Below are 15,202 nucleotides of genomic sequence, written 5' to 3'. Positions count from 1 at the left end.
TTGGTGTGGGTATGAATTAAAGGGGAAAATAATTAGCACTGTTTTGAGAATTTTTCCCAAATCTGCCAGATTCACTCTCAAAGAGGAGACGAGAGCGTCTCCAAAAGACTGTTGTCAGGGGCCTGCCTTCCCCGAGGCCCTGGAACACAGACAGGGCCTGACCTGCGAAGGTCCCCCGCCCGCTTCCCCGCTCAGCCAGAGAATAGCCAGATGGCACTGCCACCTCCCTCCCTGTGCAAACATCTCTCACCCAGCAGAGTAAACAGGCCTCCTGGGTAGCGGCGCCTCTGTGCTGCTTCTGTGTGATGTACCCCAGGAAACGAGGAGCCCTAGGCTCTGGACTTGGGTTCTGTTTTCAATCTGGGCCCCCGGGCAACGGGGTCATCCGTCTTGTCTCCTTCTCTCTTTATGTAAACAGGGCTGGGGGCCCCTGTGGTTTGAGTACAGCCAGGCCCCTGCTCTCACTCCTCCCTGTGTAAACACATTACAAAGAATCTTTGTAACCGTCCAGAGGAAGGGAGCTTGAATCAGGAAGCGCGTGGTGGTAGAGATGGGGGTGACTGCAGGAAGGGGGGAGAGGGGAGGTGGCGAAGAGGTGATGCCCATCAATACTCCCTGTGCTGTGTGATGCAGAGAGGTCTGCTTTGCCCAGTGTCTGGCCATGGGACAAGTGGGTCTGTCCCCTGCAGCAGAAACCAAGCGGGCTGTGAGAAGAGTTGGGGAACAGACCTGATATCCTTCAGCCCTGACACCTTCCCTACTGTAGAATTTCAGGTGTGGTAAGAAAAAGAACTAAGACCTCCTCTTCCAGCAGTGCAGGGTATAAGAAAGAATATCAGCTGGAGAGTTGAGAAAACAAACTCTATTCCTGCCTCCACCCTTAATGAGCTGTGTGCCTTTTGGATGGTGCCTTAACCTCTCTGAGTTTCCTTGTCCAGATAAATTAGAACTACACTCTCTGCCACTTGTTGAGCCCCTTTGATGTGATGGGGACTTTAGGGGGTATGTTATTTTATTAATCCACACAACTACCCCATGAGGTAGGGAATGATTATCCCCATTTTAGAGATAAAAAAATTGAGGCTTAGCAGGTAGACCTGATTTGCCTCCAAAATGCACATTAAGAATCGGAAGATTGGGACTGACATAAACACACTGCTATATATAAAATAGATAACTAATAAGGACCTACTGTAGAGCACAGGGAACCCTACTCAATACTCTGTAATGACCTACATGGGAAAAGAATCTAAAAAAGAGCGGATATATGTGTATGTATAACTGATTCACCTTGCTGCACACCTGAAACTAACACAGCCTTGTAAATCAACTACACTCCAATAAAAATTAACTCAAAAATAAAAAGAAGTGGCAGAAGCAGCTCTTCTCTCTGCCAAACCCCCATTTTGCCCCCGCAACTGAGGATTTCTTTCCTTGACAACTTGGAAGCTGAGCTAAGAAGGTCCTGGCCTACGGAAAACAATCTTTCTTGCCAGAGACGGAGGTTCTGACTCATAAGCTCAAGGCCTGGGAGTCAGGGCTCTGTCTCAGGGGCCCCACCCTCCCCAGACATCTCCTCTCACTGCATTCCTGTATCACCTTGGGTAAAATCCAGGGAAAGAGAACAATCGGCGATTTGTTCCACCCGGGGTAGAACTTGGCAGGAACTCTCGGAATCGCTGTCACCACCTTTTCCACTCCAAGGCAGTTCATAAATGTCTACATTTCCATGGCACGTCTTGGAGGCTGCATGAAGGAGAGAGAACTGGTAACCCTTATACCTACAGGTAAAAATCAGCGCTGGGAGCATTGCTAAGGAGAGGAGTAAGAGAGGTTCAGAGGCCTTTGACAATAAACCCTCGACCACGATGTTCTAGGACTGGGATGGGCAAACTTCCACCACTGGGCCAACTGCAGCTTGCTGCATTTTTTGTAGAGCTAGCGACCTAAGAATTTTATGTTTTTATTTTTATTTTTTTAAATTTTATTGGAGTATAGTTGATTTGCAATGTTGTATCACTTTCAGGTGTACAGCAAAGTGATTCAGTTATACATATACATACAGTCATTCTTTTTCAGATTCCTTTCCCATATATGTTATTACAGAATATTGAGTAGGGTTCCCTGTGCTGTACAGTAGGTCCTTGTTGGTTATCTATTTTATATATAGAATTTTATGTTTTTAAATGCTTGGGGAAAAAAATCAAAAGAATCATTGTTCATGACATGTGAAAATTATATTAAATTCAAATTTCAGCCCATAAATAAAGCGACTTTGGAAGGTAGCCACGTTTCTTCGTTTACACAGTTGCCTTTGCACTAGGATGGCAGAGTTGAAGAGTTGTAACATCGACCATGTGGCCTGCAAAGCCTAAAATATTTGCTGTCTGGCCCTTTACAGAAGAAGTTTACCATCTCCTGTCCTAGGAAAAACTATGTGCCTGGGACAGGGGCTTGGGGGGAGGGTCTCACCATTCAGGAGGTAGATATTCATTTAACCCCTTGTTTTTGGTACAGCACCCACATCTCAGCTGCGCCTGGTGGCCTCGATCCAGCTGGGTCTAGTTGGTAGCCTGAGGGGTGCAGGCTCCCAGACCCACAGTGGATGAGTGGCCTTGTCCTTCACTCCCTACCCTTCAAGGGTCAGGTCCTTTCCTCCCCGGGCATCCGGAGTACTGGCAGCCAGGCTTGGACTTCTCAGGAGGGAGACTGGAGGGTTTTCCCCCGGAGAAACTGACCAAGAGACAAGATCTAGATGCTGACAGTTGGGAGTTGAGGGAAGTTCGTGGTGGACAAGCCCTGCCCACAGCCAGGGCCTTCCAGAGTCCCACGATGACATGTGAGTGGACGGCTGAGACATGTGAGCAAAGCCCTCATCTTTACGTCTGGTGAGGTGGAGAATTTCACGGCTGATCAGGAAGAGATGGGACCATGACGCGTCAGGATCACAGAACAGGCCTACTGGGTCGGGACTGCGTGAAAAGGACCTTACAGACAGCTGCAGGAGACCTTACAGGGGCAGCTGCGGCACCCAGAGGGGGAACAGGGCAAGGGAACTCCCAGGAGAGAGTGGAATCACAGAGGGGACTTTTGTGTCTCCGTGGCATCACTCAGCAGTGCGGTGGGGATTTTCCAGGTCAGAGACCCCTGAAGGGCAAAAGCAGATTTGGGGTCTTTTTTTTTTTTTTTTTTTTTGCGGTACGCGGGCCTCTCACTGCTGCGGCCTCTCCCGCTGAGGAGCACAGGCTCCGGACGTGCAGGCTCAGCGGCCATGGCTCACGGGCCCAGCCGCTCCGTGGCATGTGGGATCTTCCCGGACCGGGGCACGAACCCGTGTCCCCTGCATCAGCAGGCGGACTCTCAACCACTGCACCACCAGGGAAGCCCAGATTTGGGGTCTTTAATGGCCCCAGGGTTTGTCTTATCTAAGGTAAGCTGATGCTGAGTGCAGTTTTGCAAAGCAGGCAGGCTCAGGTGGCTAAAAATACCCTTCTTTGGGCTATATTTAAAGCAATCGGATGTGTGAGGATTTGAATTTAGCACTGGTGGGCTTGGAGCCTGCTGTGAAGAAGTAAAAAACACTGAGGTCATCTCTAGCCCATGAAATAACAGCAGCCACAACAAGAGAAAGACCAGGAAACCATGGCAATAGAGGGAACAGGAGAAAATCGTGAACAAGAACCCCTGCTGTTAACGTCCTCAGAGATATGAGAAGAAATTGCAGGGTGCTCTATAAAAGGAACACTCAGAAAACAAAAGGAGTAACTTTGAAATGGAAATTATTGGAGCAAAAATGGAAAATTCAACAGAAGAGAAGGTTAAGGAAATAGGACAGCAAATAGAACAAAAAAGACAAAGACAGTGTGGTAGTAATCAAGACAGTGTGGTACTGGCACAAAAACAGAAAGATAGATCAATGGAACAGGATAGAAAGCCCAGAGATAAACCCACGCACATATGGTCAACTTATCTTTGATAAAGGAGGCAGGAATGTACAGTGGAGAAAGGACAGCCTCTTCAATAAGTGGTGCTGGGAAAACTGGACAGGGGCATGTAAAAGTATGAGATTAGATCACTCCCTAACACCATACACAAAAATAAGCTCAAAATGGATTAAAGACCTAAATGTAAGGTCAGAAACTATCAAACTCTTAGAGGAAAACACAGGCAGAACACTCTATGATATAAATCACAGCAAGATCCTTTTGGACCCACCTCCTAGAGAAATGGAAATAAAAACAAGAATAAACAAATGGGACCTAATGAAACTTCAAAGCTTTTGCACAACAAAGGAAACCATAAACAAGACCAAAAGACAACCCTCAGAATGGGAGAAAATATTTGCAAATGAAGCAACTGACAAAGGATTAATCTCCAAAATTTATAAGCAGCTCATGCAGCTCAATGTCAAAAAAACAAACAACCCAATCCAAAAATGGGCAGAAGACCTAAATAGACATTTCTCCACAGAAGATATACAGACTGCCAACAAACACATGAAAGAATGCTCAACATCATTAATCATTAGAGAAATGCAAATCAAAACTACAATGAGATATCATCTCACACCAGTCAGAATGGCCATCAAAAAATCTAGAAACAATAAATGCTGGAGAGGGTGTGGAGAAAAGGGAACACTCTTGCACTGCTGGTGGGAATGTGAATTGGTACAGCCTCTATGGAGAACAGTATGGAGGTTCCTTAAAAAACTACAAATAGAACTACCATATGACCCAGCAATCCCACTACTAGGCATATACCCTGAGAAAACCATAATTCAAAAAGAGACATGTACCAAAATGTTCATTGCAGCTCTATTCACAATAGCCCGGAGATGGAAACAACCTAAGTGTCCATCATCGGATGAATGGATAAAGAAGATGTGGCACATATATACAATGGAATATTACTCAGCCATAAAAAGAAATGAAATTGAGCTATTTGTATTGAGGTGGATAGACCTAGAGTCTGTCATACAGAGTGAAGTAAGTCAGAAAGAGAAAGACAAATACCGTATGCTAACACATATACATGGAATTTAAGAAAAAAAAATGTCATGAAGAACCTGCGGTAAAACAGGAATAAAGACACAGACCTACTTGAGAATGGACTTGAGGATATGGGGAGGGGGAAGGGTAAGCTGTGACAAAGCGAGAGAGAGGCATGGACATATATACACTACCAAACGTAAGGTAGGTAGATAGTGGGAAGCAGCCGCAGAGCACAGGGAGATCAGCTCGGTGCTTTGTGACCGCCTGGAGGGGTGGGATAGGGAGGTTGGGAGGGAGGGAGACGCAAGAGGGAAGGGATATGGGAACAGATGTGTATGTATGACTGATTCACTTTGTTATAAAGCAGAAACTAAAAAAAAAAAAAAAAGAACAGTATATAATTTATTTCTTTAAAAAAAAAAGACAAAGAAATTTTTAAAAATGAGTGGAAAATGAAAATGAGAGAAGCAACCCAGGAGGTCCCACATCTGAATTTTAGGAATTTTGGAAGGAGAGAAACAGAGAAAATGAAGTGGGGGAAATTATAAGTAAAAGAATTTAAGATAATTTCTCAGAAATAGAGAACATGCACAGCCCACTGAATACTCAGCAAAATGAATGGGAAAGAAACAAACCATAGATGTGAAATTTTTGAGCCTAAAGATTTCCAGAAATCAAAAAGAGTTCTCATATAAAGGACAAAGAATCAGAATGTTCCTGGGTGGCTTAATCACAATACTAGAAGTTAGGAGACAAAATTCCATGGGAAAATATTTCCAAACTAGAATTTTATGCCCAAACTTAAAAAAAGAGTTTTTTTGAAGGAGAGCAAAAAGATATTTTCAGATATGCAAGGTCTCAAAATATGAACTCCAACAGGCACTCTATCTCAGGATGCTTCTAGAAGAGTATGCTTCACCAAAAGGAGGAATAATCAGGAGAGAAAGGGGATCCAGAAGCAGGAAATCCAACATATGGGGGGGGGGATGGTCCCAAGGTGACATCAGCGCGGGACTGAGAAGCAGCCGTGCATTTCTGGGGCAGGAAGCGAGAGCTCCAGAATTTTTCTAAAGAGTAAAATACATGCCTGTATTCAGGTGATAAATTGAACAGTTCTCAAAACCGAAAGAAAACATTTTAGCCCCAGTGGAAAAGGATTCCTTTGCATTTCTTAAAAAAAGAAAAACTTTTTTTTGCTGTTGTTGTTTAGCAGTTTTCAAAAAAACCAATCAAGTCCTTCTGTTTTTCCATGTCATTTGTCATTTGTGCATCTATATGATAATATGAAGAAGACAAAATTTGGGGTAAAGAATATTCCAGCATCTCTGGCTATCTCCAGAACGCAAGATCATACTACCCTCTTGTCTTAAACACTTCAGTTTTCCTCTTGAATATTGTGCAGCAAAACTCCCCCTAATGCATAGAGCCCATGGGTTTTCCAGATGGCTTGGGGCCTGTTCTAAAATGTGAGCACAGTAAGAGCCTATATCTGGAGGATTTTAGTGAAAAGAGCCTGAGCTTTGAACCTGAACAGACTAGCCTCTGCCACTCTGCAGCTGATGCATTCTGGCAACTGTTCTGACTTTTAAAAATGATCCTGTGCTCGCTTCGGCAGCACATATACTAAAATTGGAACGATACAGAGAAGATTAGCATGGCACCTGAGCAAGGATGACACACAAATTCGTGAAGCGTTCCATAGTTTTTGTGTATCATGGGATAAAGTAAATGAATGATTATACTGATTTTTTTGAGAACTGAGATTTTCAGCATGAGACAAAGAAAACATATATGTAAGATCGATGCAGTTAAACAAAAACTCTATAGTCTTCAAGAAAAAAAAAAATCCTATCGTGGCTACAAAGCATCTAGTACCATGGGTGGTTCCTAGAGATGCTTAATGCCTTGTGGCTGTGACAAGTGTTGATGTTCTGTAGTTTCCACAGTGCTTTCATCTGTCCTTTCTCATCGACTCTTCATTGAGGTGGGAGGCGAGGTGGGAGGGCGAGTTTGAAGTCTCCACTTAAAAACAGACAAAATCAAGGCTCAGCACAGTCTAGTCCTCTGGGATGGACGCTTTGGTGGCGTAGCGTTTCTCATCACTGGGCAACGCTCTACCACAGATAGAGCCACTGAGAAGGGAACTTCCTTGAAAGAGCATTCATCCCTGCTGTGGTTTTACTTCCCATCCTACCCTCCCAGCAGCAGGACCATGTGGTTGAGAATAGACTGTGATTACAGACCTGCTCCCAGAAAGAGGGTGTTTTGACGTTCCAAGCGGGACCAGGAGGGATAAGTGATGACAGGACAGAGTGGATCCAGGAAATAATGTTTTCCTATTCATTGCCCAAAGGAAATTGGAAAACAAGCGTGTATGAATCACTTCACTCCTGTAAATACGTTTGCTACATAGATGGGATAAGAAATATCAGGGCAGTCTGCAGAAATAATAAGGACAAAGCCCCAAGCAAAGGATAGAGCTTTTTATTCTTAAGCAGGCTTGGAGTTCCTCTTTGAACATAACTAAGTAAACATTTGTGTTAAACCATGTCTTTAAAATGGTGAATGGGAAGGATTGTGCCAAGAATGCCATTTAAAACAAATTCAGACTTCTCGAGTCATTTAGAAATAACGTAAAAAGCTTCAGAGACTATTATAATAACTGCCATGAGAGCAGGATTCATATTTAATTGTCTGAGCAAATTATCTGTGTATACAAGACTTCTGTTTACTTTTTCTTTTAAAAGAAATGTACAGGACTTCCCTGGTGGCGCAGTGGTTAAGAATCCGGCTGCCAAAGCAGGGGACATGGGTTCAAGCCCTGGTCCGGGAAGATCCCACATGCTGCAGAGCACCTAAGCCCATGTGCCACAACTACTGAGCCTGCGCTCTAGAGTCCGCAAGCCACAACTACTGAGCCCGTGCGCCACAACTACTGAAGCCCGCATGCCTAGAGCCCGTGCTCCGCAACAAGAGAAGCCACCGCAATGAGAAGCCCGCACACTGCAACGAAGGAGTCCCCACTCGCCACAACTAGAGAAAGCCTGTGCGCAGCAACGAAGACCCAACGCAGCCATAAATAAATAAATAAACAAATAAGCAAATAAATAAAAGAAAAAGAAATGTACAGTGGAGCCAAGAAAGTTATGTTAGACCGTTTTGTGTAGGGCAAAGAACCCTGAGGGCGTCATTGTGTAAAGGATATTCATAATGTTGACCAAGTCAGAGAAAAGTGAGTTAAATCATACACAGACAGGCAGGTGTCATAAATTTTAGAAAGATTTCCATGCAGGATGATTAAATGTGTTATTTCTGAAAATATTAGCAAAAGGTCAATAAATGTGGATTGAATGCAGAAAAATTATTTAAAACAATAAATAAATATCCAAAGATGAAAACACTAACATGTAAATGGTTATCTCTAACATATAACAATATATTCCAATAGTCCCATTATAGACGGGCTTTTGGGCATTTGGAGCTTATTTTCCCAAATAAGCAGTGCTGTAGACATCAGTTATGCTCTCACAAAAGTTTAGGTAAAACATCATGTAGATAAAACCCTGTGTACCTGCAGTGAAAATCAGTAGAAATTCTAGCATAGAAGTACAAAAGGAAAACAATAAAATTGGGTTAGAAATGCTATATTAGTTTGCATGCTAGTGTTCAAGGATTAGAGAACTACTGAAAAAAGAGATTACTTCTGGGAGGATTCTGAGTGAGGTATCTGGGCTTTCAAATAACTGAAGTGCTGGTGGCACCCATGTGATTTCACTTTAATACTTATGGCCTTCTCTTTTCTTGATACACTTATATCTCTGGATTATTGTGAGTCAAATCAGTGATTATTGTCATTTTTAAGTTCACAAATGGTATGAAGAGGGTGAGGGGATAAAGGACAGTGTTGCTTTTTTTTTTTTTTAACTGAGGTATAATTGATTTACAGTGTTGTGTTAAGGACAGTGTGTCTTTTAAGGTAAAAGGCAAATGATGAAAGATAGGGGCCTGTTGCAGGGACGTAAAGAGGGAGCTTGTGCACCCTTGTGAAAGGGTGTGAGAGGGCATAACTTAATGGTAAGCAGTGAGGGGCAGGAAAAGGCAGTGAGTCATGGTTGCCCTGAGATGCCTCATCACACGTGTCCTTCCGCCTTAACTCCTGGGTTCTGGTCAGCGTCTTCAGGGGTGGTGGATTCTAGGGGTGGGGTGGCGTGGGGGAGGGTGGAGCAAGGAGGCAGGGTGCATCCGGCCACTGTACATACAGAACATCTGTAAACTGAACCCTCGTAACTTGAGGACTACCTGTATCGTGTATATTTCAATCTCATCCACACCACCCCATTTTTTCCCCCACATGCTTTCCCAATTTCTGATAATTGTGAGTCTCTGCAGTAGAACCATGATTATTATCCATCACATCCCCTCCTGAGAAATTAAGAAAAATGTAGCTTGAGGCGTTACAAAAGGACCAGAAGAAAACAGTGACCAGATAGTCTGTTTACCTAGACTGTGTGTTTCTGGAATGTGAATAAGCTCATGCACACTTGGTAAACAGGGGAACCATATTAGTATAAAGTGAAGCCCTATTGTTTCATATACAAGTTTTCTCAGTTTACTGTTTTGAGCTGCTAAAGCACCAGCGCCTGCAAGCAAAGCACACCAATGAAGCTGAACTCAGCAAGGTGCGGGCCAATCCAGAACAGTACTCGCCCCTTCTTTCCTCCTGTTAGCTCCGGTGGCCACATGCTCTATTTTGGAAAGGCTTATGCACACTTGTCCCTAATCTTTGTGTATTAGCCCATGTCTCCCTAACTCTATAGCCTCAAGCTTTCCTCACAGCCCTTCCATCAAGCTACCTTCCCCTTTTATTTAAAAAAATTCCCCCGGTTTTACTGAGATATAATTGACATACAGTATTGTATTAGTTTCAGGTGTACAACATGATTGATAATATGTATATATTGTGAAATGTCCACCACAATTACTTAACACCATCACCCCACAGTTAACAATTTTTTTTCTTGTGATGCAGACTTTTAAGATCCACTCTCTTAGCAACTTTCAAATATATAACACAGTATTAACTATAGTCATTATGCTGTACGTTACATTCCCAGAATGTCTTATAACTGAAAGTTTGGACCTTTGGACCACTTTCACTCTTTTTAGAAGAAATCTCTAGAGCAGGGATTTGTGGCCACACATTCTTTAATCTCCACTACCCAGTGCAGAATAAACATTTACCAGAATGGTATTGAAATATTTACTGCTCTCTCTGCAGTTCTCCCCACCCTTTCACCTTTAGGCTTTTGCACCAGCTCTATCCGGAATATCCTTGGCTGGCAGGGCAGTGCCACAGATCCAATTCTTACTCTCTTCGAATACCACCCCCGCCCCAACCCCCCTTTGCAAAATCTTCAGGATTTGATCTCAGCCGCTGCAGCTCTATCGGTATCTCTCCATCTCTCGGTTGTATCTCACATTATATCGACAACACACGTCAGTTCCCTTGCTAGAGCGCCCAGCTCGGGAAATGCAAAAATCTAGTCTGATGTTTATTCCCCCTACACCCAGGTCAGTGCTCGGCTGATTAAGTGCATGTGGAAGAATAAAGAACATGCAAAGCCGAGGGATCCAGCGTGTGTTCTGCGGTTCAACAACCTGGACTTCCCACAGGGTCCTTTCAAAAGGAGTTTCTGTGGACTTGGGAGGGGGCGGGGGCGGCCTGAACTCCGCTGCCAGGCTGGCTCCAAGGAGGCCAGAACGTGGGGTCAAACCTCGCACCTACCCCCGCTCCCGCCCCAAGTCTCCGTTAAGTCCCCCCGGGCTGGCTGGGAGCACAAAAGGAGGACAACACCAAAAATGGGAGAGTAGGGAGACTTGGTGCCTGCAACTGGCCGCCGGGCCTTCTTGGGCCCCACAGGCCGAGACTGGCATCGCGTAACCCGGTAACCCACACCTTCATCCTGGGGGCCTCAGAGCCACACCTCACCGCGCACCCCCGCTGACGGGAGAGCGGAGAACTGACCCCCCGGGCCGCGGTCGACTGCGGCACACAAAGGCCGGAAGTAAGTCGGCGTCAGACTGGCGAGGCGTCCTCTCTAGGACCCAGGAGGCCCCACACCTCAGTGGTTCGCCAGACTCGCAGGTGGCAGGAGAGGACCAGGGCCAGACCCGGCAAGACCTCGTCTCCCAGGGCGTGTGCCCCACTCCAGGGGCAGCAAAGTGAATCGAAAGAAACAACTTGGAAATCAAATCCAGAACTTTTATGTGCAAGAGAAACTCCCCTTAAATGTATTCAGGCCTGTTTCAGCTAAGGGTTTGGAGCACAGTGGGTTATCATCCTAGCTCCCCGCAGAGGAGGAGAAAACAAACTGGAGAAAGTTCTCCGTGGCTCAGGGCTCAGGGCCTCTCACTGACAGAGTGGGTCAGACCCCGGACCTGTACCACCACAGTCAGTGCACTTTCTGCTGCCCGGGGCTGCCTCTCATCAGAAAGACTCAGTAGGGACAGGAGAGTGTCTTCAGTAAATGGTGCTGGGAAACTGGATTACTACCTGCAGAAGAATGAAACTGGACCCCTATCTTCTACCACTCACAAAAACTAACTTGAAATGGATTAAAGACTTAAATATAAGACCTGTAACCATAAAACTAATGAAGAAAACATAAGGAAAAAGCTCCTTGACATTGGTCTTGGCAACAATTTTTTGAAGATGACAACAAAAGCACAAGCAGCAAAAGCAAAGATAAATAAGTAGGATTGCATTAAAATAAAGACCTGCTCAGGGGAAAAAAATCCGCAAAATGAAAAGGCAACCTATGGAAAGGGAGAAAATATTTGCAAACCATCTATCTGATAAAGAGTTCCTATCTAAAATGTATAAGAAACTTATACAACTTAACATCAAAAACCTAATAATCGGGCTTCCCTGGTGGTGCAGTCGTTGAGAGTCCGCCTGCCGATGCAGGGGACACGGGTTTGTGCCCTGGTCCGGGAAGATCCCACATGCCGTGGAGCGGCTGGGCCCGTGAGCCATGGCCGCTAAGCCTGCGCGTCCGGAGCCTGGGCTCCGCAACGGGAGAGGCCACAACAGTGAGAGGCCCGCGTACCGCAAAAAAAAAAAAAAAAAAACCCTAATAATCTGTTTATTGTATAATGGACAGAGGACCTGAACAGACGTTTTTCCAAGGAAGACATACCAATTGCCAACGGGTACTTGAAGAGATGCTCAGTATCACCAATCATCCAGAAAGTGCAAATCAAAACGACAACGAGGAGCTTCCCTGGTGGCGCAGTGGTTAAGAATTCGCCTGCCAATGCAGGGGATATGGATTCGAGCCCTGGTCCGGGAAGATCCCACATGCCACGGAGCAACTAAGCCCGTGAGCCACAAATACTGAGCCTACACTCTAGAGTTCGCGAGCCACAATTACTGAGCCCACGTGCCACAACTACTGAAGCCTGCAAGCCTAGAGCCCGTGCTCCGCAACAAGAGAAGCCACTGCAATGAGAAGCCCGCACACCACAACGAAGAGCAGCCCCCACTCGCCGCAATTAGAGAAAACCCGCGTGCAGCAATGAAGGCCCAATGCAGCCAAAAAAAAGACAATGAGATATCACCTCACATTTGTTATAATGGCTGTTATCAAAAAGACAAGAAATAACAAAAGCTGGTGAGGATGTAGAGAAAAGGGAACAGGGTGCATTATTGGTGGGAATATAAATTGGTACAACAACTATGGAGAACAGTATGGAGGTTTTTCAAAAAATTAAAAATAGAACTACGATATGACCCAGCAATCCCACTTCTGGGTAGATATCCAGAGGAAATGAAATCAGGATCCTAAAGAGATATCTGCATTCCTGTTCATTGCAGCATTATTTGCCATAGTAAAAATACCGAAACAACCTAAGTGTCCATCTAGGGATAAATGGATAAAGACGATGCGATATCTATCTTCTTCTGGTATATGGGATTATTCAGCCATGAGAAAGAAGGACATCCTGCCATTTTTGACAACATAGAGGGATCTTGAGGGCGTTATGTTAAGTGAAGTAAGTCAGACAAGAAGTCTCTGGGTCCAACAGCCAGTTCTGGATTAAGCCAAGCTCTTCTGTTCCTTAGTAGAATGTCCTCAGGTTCATCCATGTTGCAGCATGAGTAAGGATTTCCTTCCTTTCTAAAGCTGAATAATGTTCCATTGTTTGGATAGATCACGTTTTGTTTATCTGTTCACCCTTTGATGGACACTTGGGTTGTTTCCACCTGATCTTGACATTTAAGAGAGAAGTGACGTGATCTTACCTGTGTTGTCAGAGCATCGAGCATGTTAGGAAAGGAGACAGACTTGTGAGGACTGTGAATAATTGATGGCGGTGCAGCATGACAGGAGCAGTCTGCGGGAGAAAAGGGCCCGAGTCAGAGCATAATTTGGTGACATCTAGGCTGCCGGGGCTGAAAGGGAGGGGACAGGAACCTTAGCTTGGGAGGTTGGGAGGAGAAACCCAGAGGAGAAGGATCAGGAGGCGGAAGAGGAGGAGGACGGTGAAGAGGGAAAGTAGTTTTGGTTTTCTTTGGGGGTGGGGTGGAGTGGGGAAGATCATGCTGGAATTGGGACTCGTGATTCTGAGACGTCTTCAGGACATCCAGGTGGCAATGCTGGGGAATAGGTGTGAAAACGAGTGAGATGATCCCATAATTATAAAAAGGATCAACAAATACAGTGGAAGAGAGATGCCCTCCTCTTTCCTCTCACCCAGGGCTCCCGGACAAGCCCTGCAGGTTCTTAGAGCTGCTGGGAGAACCTCTCCGAGCCCGTTAGCTGGACACACAGTGCCCTCTCCTGGCAATTACTTGCAGCTGCAACTGAGCCTCCACCCTAGGGCGGAAATGCCTTTCCCGCTGAGCATCCTGAAAGCCGCAGCTGCGGTCCATTAGCCTAAGAAAGAACTGTGACTGACCAGCACGACGGGTTTTAAGATCCTGCACGTGAGGATTGCGTGCTCAAGGGTCCAGAGAAGCTAACCGCCCCCTCAGCAGGTGCCGTGAGCCTCGGAGGCACCTGCGGGACAGCAAAGTGGAAATGGGAGACCAATACGGAAGGTTCACGCCTAACTTAAAAGAGTCCGATGCTTTTGCTGTAAACCCCGTTGTTTATTTGAAAGCATTCACACACACGGAACCTCACAAACAGAAGAAAGACCCAGGGCGGTGAGAGCTCCTTCATCCCTGTGGTCCCTTGAGGGCGGCAAGGGCAATGGTGTAATTCCATCATTTTTCTCTGCCCGGCCCCTGCCGCAGCCCCGGCTCTTTCTGAGAAGTAGACCCCGTCTCCTAATCCCACCTTCTTCCGAGGCCTGGGACTTAACACAGAGGGGCCTTGCCTCTTCTGTGTGTCGGGCATCTGAGCAGCCCCAGGAGCTCCAAATCCCATCCTCTCCCCCATCAGGAAAAGTGCTGCATCCACCCAGCCCCGGCCGGATCCCCGGCATCTGAGTTTTGAGGTGCCCAGAGCTGGCTCCATGGCTTGGGGGTTTGGAGGAGAGGAAGGAAGGGGGAGAAGGCAGCACAACAGAACCCAGGAAACAGTCTAGACTGAACTTTTCTCGTAAATTCTGAGATCTCTCCCCTGTCCTGTTATCCACAACATACCACGATTTTTTCCTGATTGCGAGGCCTCCCGTGGCTGAGACTAAACACTCCCCTGGTTCTCAGAGTTCCGGGTCTCCCAGTGAATTCTCTGCACAGATGCAGCCCAAGCATTCGTTCCTCCTTCCCCTCTTCCCAGGACAGCATCCTGCCCTGGTGCTCCTGGCCTCGAGGGCACACACCCACCCTGTGAACCCGGCCTCCTCCCTCCCGGCCAGGGACCCAGGGCTCTCCGTCACGTGTGAGCCTGAAACCACATAATCCACCGCCCACTGGGGACACGGAGTGTGCACAGGCAGGAAGGGTGACATCCTGCCAAGGATCTGGACTTGTTGATAAAACAAGATTTAGAGGCTCTGGCTCTGTTTACAGAGCAGAGAGAGGGACCGCCCCCCTTAGGGTGGGGAAAGGCAAAATCAAGGTCAGCGATGGGGTGGCGTTGGGGGTACTCACAGCGGTGGCTCCGGAGGCAGATTTTTAAAATATGTAAATGTTGCAAAACTGTCACATGGCTTCACTAAGGGCCTTTCACAAGCCTGGTGACCATGGGGAGAGAGGGTGA

General features: G+C 46.1%; 1 protein-coding gene across 1 annotated transcript in view; it reads right to left on the bottom strand.

Moving 5' to 3' along the window:
• ZKSCAN1 (zinc finger with KRAB and SCAN domains 1) overlaps positions 1-13,394 on the bottom strand; it is a 46,883-nt gene extending 33,489 nt beyond the window's left edge. Inside the window, exon 1 of the mRNA XM_081256812.1 lies at positions 13,297-13,394. The gene's annotated coding sequence lies outside the window, so the exon portion shown is untranslated. The remainder of the gene's footprint in view (positions 1-13,296) is intronic.
• Positions 13,395-15,202: the final 1,808 nt, after the last annotated feature.

This window comes from Mesoplodon bidens, assembly GCF_964165515.1.
Source record: "Mesoplodon bidens genome assembly, chromosome: 15".
Taxonomy (NCBI): domain Eukaryota; kingdom Metazoa; phylum Chordata; class Mammalia; order Artiodactyla; family Ziphiidae; genus Mesoplodon; species Mesoplodon bidens.
Note: the sequence above shows the minus strand (reverse complement) of the source record. Positions and strands in the feature narration are given on the sequence as shown.